We start from the raw sequence: 7348 nt of genomic DNA, 5'->3' as shown, positions 1-7348 counted from the left end.
TTTTCTCCCATTTCAATTCAATTTTGTTTTAGTCGTTCTAACAGGAAAACATCAAATCGATGATTTAGGTATTAGTAGTAGCCTACTTTTTACAAAACGCCACAAAATCTCGTAAAATATCTAATAGCAAAGACGAGACACGATCATGAGATTCTGGAATACAAATAAGACATTTCCATTGTCTTGTTTGTTTTGCGATAGGGCAACTAAAAGATAAGTAGATTTGTTGATAACTTCGGGGGGTTGTCGACTCGTAATTTGGGTGTACGAATTTAAGAATATTGTCGCGGGTGAAAAGGGATATTGGTTATCTCTTCGCAGAGATGAGTCATCCGCTCCTTGGACAAAGCTGCGATCGTGGTGAAGAAATTATCGGGAGAAGTCCGCTCCAAGAAAGATACGCAGATATGCAGTCCGGAAGGGGAGTAATTCGCGCGACGGTATAAAACGCTGCCCTGAATCTGCGTTAGATGAGTCTCCATCGGGTGAGCTCCCGGAGCTGGGCTCCGTAAGAGGAGTTCCCTGGTAGTTCCCTGGAGTCTTCAGACGCTCTCCGAGTTTGGTATGGTCATCCCTTATTGTTATTAGTTAAAAGTGAATAATTGTCTAGAATTAAAGTCATCACTTGTTGTATTTGTGTATTCTTGTTCCAATACAACTCGTGTGACAATATTAAATGTTTGTATTTTTTCAAATTTTTCATATTTTTTCATATTTTTTCGTATTTTTTCGTATTTTTTGCTTAAAAATATTAGGGTGTACCAATATTTGTTCGAGTTGGCAACCCCCCGCAACTTATTTGTATATAAATTTCAACTTCCGGTCCGAGAAAAGAAGTTTCAAGATGAGATTGGGAAGAAAATAGGTTAGGTAAGCCAATAGCTGCATTCGTTAGTGATAGAATCCTGCGTCCATGGCAATCTGTTAAACCGCGGAATAAACAAACTCTATACGTCTTTCGAAGCTGTGCGGGAAATACCAGACATTCGAACTGATTCATGAAATCAGGGAACACAATTTGATTTAATGTTTCTATTCTATGTGTATTAGCCACTTAAAAACAAGACAGTAGAGGACGCTGAGGGTTGTTCTGCCCTTAAACGGAAGAAACATGTGTTCAGCGTCTAGGCGGTGTCCAGATCCATATCGGGCAGAAATGAAACAACATTCCAATTAGTTCACTGATGTGTTCTGTTAACGGCAAAATTGAATAGCACAACATTTGATAGAATCGTCTTACCTTAGCATGCATTTAGTAGGCAATGATCCTTGCATTTAGGCAACGGCAATTTGTTAAAGCATTTTGCAAAGCACTTGTCGAACTTCCTGGGATCGCATGGTCCTTTATCAAGTTCTTCTTGCAAGTCACCCAGGATGCCTCTCACAAACATTGTAGCTAACCGGGAAACGTCTTGTTAGTTTCGTCTCATTGCTGTATCGTATAAAAGAGAAAGAAATCACCTTGTTGATCGTTGTCTACCGGGTCTGCGTCAACTCGAGAATAAAGGGCCGCACAAATAGTGACGAGCAGTACCTTTTGATCACAAAGCGAAAGCAGAAGAGGCTCGATTGAATAACGTTTATCAATAATTTCAATACCCATCTTGTGAATCTAATCGTAATACATTTTTCAAGAGAAACTTACCAGCTGGATGATGAAACGCATTTTCGTGAGAGCACTCGTTGGAAATGAATGGCCTATCGAAGTCAGCGATGAAGCTCGATGTCCCTTTTCCATCTCATCGGACGTCATTTTATACCCCATTCACGTTTGCTTTGCCGCAGACGCGTGGCCATTGGAAACGTGAAACAAGGTGTTGCTGATAATTGCATTTTGTATTGACACAAGCCACTCAAGGATATTTTTCCAATTGCTTTGCGTTAATTTCGTTTAAGCGGGTGCGCAGTATTCTTTTCAATCAGCTGCGTCCTTGATTCAATGTTGACAAATGTCTCCCAAGTCTAATACTACATGAACGTGTGCATGTTATTCCTGTTTGAGGGAGATATCCAATGAACGCATTGGAACACACCTGTCAAAGCTGTTAGAGCATATCGATATAATTTGTCCATGCCAATAAGTGATTCTATTCCCAGCCTCTATAGATGCGTAGATACGTATCTGTCCGTATACATATAGTGCATTTGATGAGATCATATCCAAAATCTGGCAAATGAGTCATGCATGACCCAGCTTTCGATTTGAACAGGTGTTGACAAAGTACGTGGGATGCGTTTCTTGCTTGCGCTATATTTTCGCTTTAAAAGTACAGTACAGCAGGGTACAGCATATGTGGTCTCAGCTTCAATCTATAGGCTAGGCGGACGAGATTTGAATGGAGCTTTATGTTAGATTTCCTTTTACCGGCATCACAACATAATCGATCGACAAAAAAGAAATAGCCGGGATCTATTAGTTGATGTAAACGCTACCAAGAATTTCCTTTTACTCGTTCCGTATGTTCTCGCAAAGCGTAGGAAAGCGTTCTCGGAAGCCAATAATCTTCAGTCATCCTCAATTGAATTTTAACATGTAAAACAATTGGATTTAGTTTTCATTGCGTTGGCAGAGAAGCGGATGTGGTTGTTTTGCTCATGCGAATATCCGCTGCCAAAGATTTTGCTGAGGGTCTGCTGTTTCATTCACTTGTGTTTCGCATGGATTGTTTGATAATCGATAATGATAATCGATGTTGTTGATGTCATCATGGAGGAAAACCCGGCTCACATAACCGATCTATCAATTCCTCGGGCTATCACGTGTATCGTGGTGGCCATTCCCGCACAAATCAGCCCAGGTACACCAACACCTCAACATGTTTTTCTTTTTCTTTTTTACGAGCATAAGTGCATGGATTCGGTCTCTCCCCCCCTCTTTTTTTAGTGCGTACTTTGCTCGATAGGCAGCATAACACCCCACAAAAGGTGTTGGGTTTTTCCCATAGCTTCGGTCGTTTTCCTTATTCTTCACACGCACACACACACACACACACACACACACACAGGTCATTAAGTTCTTCTTACCTATACGCCGCATCGACCTTCGTATGCTGACGCTGTTCCTTTGTTCACATGGCTCGGTACAGCCGGTTTGACTATAAATACGGCACCATCCAAAGCGTGTAGGACACATCCGCACACGAACCGTCCAAGCGATCACATCATCCGCCGGAAGAGAAGCTCTCCATAATCCTAGGGAAAAAATGTTTCGCTTCATTTTAACGGTAAGTCATTTTCGTTTTACTTTTTGTTATTTTCCAATTTCATTTCTGATTTGAAATGTCTCACGTTTGATGTTTGTTTGTTTTGATTTTCATTCAACATGTTGTATCGATAGTTATTGATGTTGGCGTTGGCTGTTGCCATGCCGTACCCTGAAGAAGAGGCTCCCATTGTTGTCTCACCGGAGGTATTGGATGCTGTGGCACCTGTGGACGAGCTGGCCAATCCAGCAGCCGCCCCATCCGAATTGGCTGAAGGTGAAAAGGTTGACGAGCGATACCGTCCCAATTATGGCCACCAAGCAGGTAATGAGAGAATCTAATTTAAATGAACAATGGAATTTTGAAAACAAAACATTTTTGGGGGGTGGATAGGTCAATTACAGAGCAGTACAGTTTATCAACAACAGAGCAGCATTCATCAGCAGCAAAGTAGCAGTCTGACCATGCAGCAACAGCTTGGCCACCAAAACGCTGGCTACCACACCAACAACGCTGCCGGTGGTAATCATTTACGATTAAACTCTTGAGACTTGTGATCAAGAATTGATAAAGCGAAATTTTTGAATAATGGGTTGGCATTGCTGTTGGGTTTGTACCAGGATTTGGCGGAAGTGGTTACCATACTCCGGGAGCCAGTGCCGGATACGGGCAAAACATCAACCACGGCGGAAGTAAGTTTAATCTTATTCATGAAAAAAAGAAAACAAAGTGAGCAATGCTATTTAAAAAATCATATGTGTTGTACAGCTTTCGGTGGTAACGCTGGATACGGTCAGAGCGATTACGGCAACACCGGCTATGGTATACGGGATCCGGAATAAACACGGGTTACGGATCGAACGCAGCTTATGGTACCAATACCGGTTATGGAACGAACGTTGGGTACGGAACGAACACTGGATACAGAACTAACGCTGGATACGGAACGGACGCTGGTTACGGCACAAATGCAGGTTATGGAACCAATACTGGGTACGCAACAAATACTGGGTACGGAACCAATAGTGGATTCAATACTGGATACGGAGGCAATAGCGGCTATGGCACCAACGCTGGCTACGGAAATACCGGATACGATACGGGACTGTACGGCAACAACGCTGGTGGTGGCGGACATGTCGCGTATGGAAACTCAGGATACAACAGCCTTAGCATGGTGTAAAAAGGGTACGCTAAAATTCTCTCTCATTCATTACACGCAAATTCGAATTGATTTCAATCCGCTTTTTTGCCATTTCAGCTGCTTTTGGTTGTACAATTATCGGCCAGCATAAGTGTTAAAGGACGTCCGGTCGCTTCGCCTGTCGCTTCGCCTGTCGCGAAGGCTGACCAGGAAGTCAAGGCTGTCAAGGCTCCACAGGTTGTTGCATCCGATCCTTTGCCCGCCAAGGTCCAACAGAAAGTTGTCGAGCCTGTTCAGAAAGAGAAAACTGTCGAACTCGTTCAAAAGGAAAACGTTGTCGATCCCGTGCCGGAAACGTCAGCTGACGCATCTCAGAAAGTGAACAAAGATGAAACGAAATCGGTGGAAGAAGCCAAACAAACGCAATTAGAGGCTGGACAGAACATGCAAGGAGACGGTCCGTTTGTCGTCAATGCCCAGCAATGGCCACCTGACGTCCGAGAGGAAATTATGAGGCAATTGAACAGCCAGTACCGTCTGTCTCAGTAGAAGAAACAACAGCAATAACAGCAGAAAATCAAAGAACCAATGGCTCAAGTGAAAAGCGATCACGCACCAACATCGGAAGTTGAATCTTTCGATCCTGAATTGGCTGCCGGAATCGCCGAACTGCTCACTCGCATGGCTGTCGAAGATGACGTCGGCAACCAGTACATCGATTTGGAAGAACTGCCGGCCGCGCTCAAACTCCAGGTGTCTCAGTATTTGACGAAGCAGCAGGTGATGGACGAGGAAAAGCAATTCCAGGAGCAATTGAAATTGAAGCAAAAAGCAGAGAAGCTGAAAGCGCAAGGGACTAGTTTCGCCAGCCTTTTGAACAAGCAAAGTGACGGCCAAATTGATGACCTCTTGAGCAGTTTGCTGCAGGGAACTCTCGCAGATTATCCAACTAAAAATAACACCATTTGCATCGCCAACCTAGAAAATTCTTATGTTTTTCGTTCTTCAAAAATAATTTAGCACTAACAGCCGGTTATTATCCTCAACGCTATGCACCTTACGGTAAGAATGGCATTACACATTTCCTATCAGAAATTTTATAGCCTAACGATTCGTCAATGAATAGCCTATCCCAAAAGACCGGTCTATTCTTCCGGATATCCCCTGTACGGATTTTACCCTCAATACGGAGAGTACCACGGCAGTTTCAGACCTTATTCCGGACTAGAAAGTTATCCGTACGCCGCTCTGAAAGGCTACTACCCCTTCTCCAATGGCAACCGACCCTACCGTCCGCAAAGTTCGTTGATGACTCGCGGACAATTGCAGAATTTGTACGGCGGATCCGTCGGACCCAGTCCTTCCCAGCCTTACCGCATGGTTGACGTACCACCCGGCTAATTAAATAAGCATTTTTAACGGCACGAGCGTCATGCATATAAATGACAGAATGAACGGCCCATTTAACGAAAAAGGAGAAAACCAGTCCAGCAGATATGGGTCACTGGCCGTTGCTTCAAACCAGTTTTCTTCTTTTTCTTGGAAATGAATTGTTAGTAACGAAACGTGACGCACGATATCAACAGTTATAATAACAGCGCAAAAAAAAATGTATCAAACTTTAAGGTTGAAAAACCATATTTTAATATACACCTTTGGCTCTCTCCTTCTACCAGCAGGTTCTGAGCAACTGTCGTGACTCGAATTTTGTCTTCTTCTTTTTCTTCTTCCTTATCTGTTGGCCATCCTTTTTTTCTTCGCTTTTCGGTTGGGTTTTCCTTTCCTCCTCCTACTCCCGGCTCCGGCTCCTGCTGCAGTTCTATACGTCAGTTGGGAACACATTGGACTCAACCCAAAGTATTTCAATCCGATGATGAACGCTTATAACTTGCCTAACATTTTGACATTTCAGGTATAAGACGCCAGAGAATAACCGTGACATTAAAGACGAATCGATTTGGAACAGCAAAACTCGCCAATTGAGAGTCGATTGTATTGGAGCTTCTAAGGGACTTTTTATCGGCCTCTTTTTCCTGACAGCTTCGTTCTCTGTCTCGTTTTATTCTTCAATTTTGTACCAATTCCGCAATTCAAACGACTGGGACTCATCCTGGCGGCGCGGCTCATTGCACTTTGCTTCTCGTCTCCATTCTCGCCATGGCTTTAGGGGCGTTGTGTTTCTGGTTAATAAGACAACAGTCAGATGTGGAGTTAATGGTTGCCTCTTTAGATAAGTAATAATCTGATTTTGAGGAAGAAGACAGTCGGCAAATGGTAGAAAAACTCGATATTCTGGATATAGGTAAGGCAAATTCCATAACTACTCTATTATAAATGTTCGCACGAATATATGCGTGACCTAGCGATGGTTACTCCCGAATTTAATTTTTTAATTCTAATATTTTTCATCATCTTGATTAGTTAATCAACTGTCCTACAATTGTAACGTCAAACAACGACGGTAGTTTTCAAATTTCTAGTGGACGGCAGTTTGTAAAAAAGCACTACAAATTAGAGTCCCGTTTCTGCTCATTTTCAATGCAAACTTCAATTAGACTAAAAGCAATTTGACGATGGACGGAGATGACATTGTTTCTGATATTTATTTTTTTTTCAATGTGACGCCATCTCTTTTCAACAAGACAAATTTAGTTAACGACAAATTTAGTTCTCACATCGACATCTTGTTTTGTCGGAAGCAGTTATTGTCATACCGATTAAAATAGATAGCCCTTGAAAATAGAAATGATTTAACAGAATAATTTTTTGGAAAAAAATAGAAGAAGAAAAGGAAAAATAATAAGGGAAGGAACTCGTTCGTGTAACTCAACTCGCAACAGTTGAGTGACCACCGCAGTGTGTGTGTAATAATCTTCACAGGAAGCAACTTGAGTTTACCGGAGCCCCCCCCGGCTCTCAGCCGTGTCTTGACCCAGACGAATCTGAACCTAGCGGATTTATTTTTCAACAGCTGTGTCTCACATAGTCACGTGATTTTACT

General features: G+C 42.6%; 1 long non-coding RNA gene and 1 pseudogene across 1 annotated transcript; one reads left to right on the top strand and one right to left on the bottom strand.

The window, feature by feature from the left end:
- Positions 1-1025: 1025 nt before the first annotated feature.
- LOC123466523 lies at positions 1026-1795 on the bottom strand. Its single transcript, XR_006648258.1, has 4 exons — positions 1646-1795; positions 1462-1534; positions 1241-1396; positions 1026-1124 (listed from the first exon to the last, which is right to left on the bottom strand). It is a non-coding gene; the product is annotated as an uncharacterized LOC123466523 (long non-coding RNA).
- A 1272-nt stretch (positions 1796-3067) lies between these two features.
- LOC123473827 lies at positions 3068-5809 on the top strand (annotated as a pseudogene).
- Positions 5810-7348: the final 1539 nt, after the last annotated feature.

This window comes from Daphnia magna, linkage group LG1 (genome assembly GCF_020631705.1).
Source record: "Daphnia magna isolate NIES linkage group LG1, ASM2063170v1.1, whole genome shotgun sequence".
In the NCBI taxonomy this organism is placed as follows: domain Eukaryota; kingdom Metazoa; phylum Arthropoda; class Branchiopoda; order Diplostraca; family Daphniidae; genus Daphnia; species Daphnia magna.
Note: the sequence above shows the minus strand (reverse complement) of the source record. Positions and strands in the feature narration are given on the sequence as shown.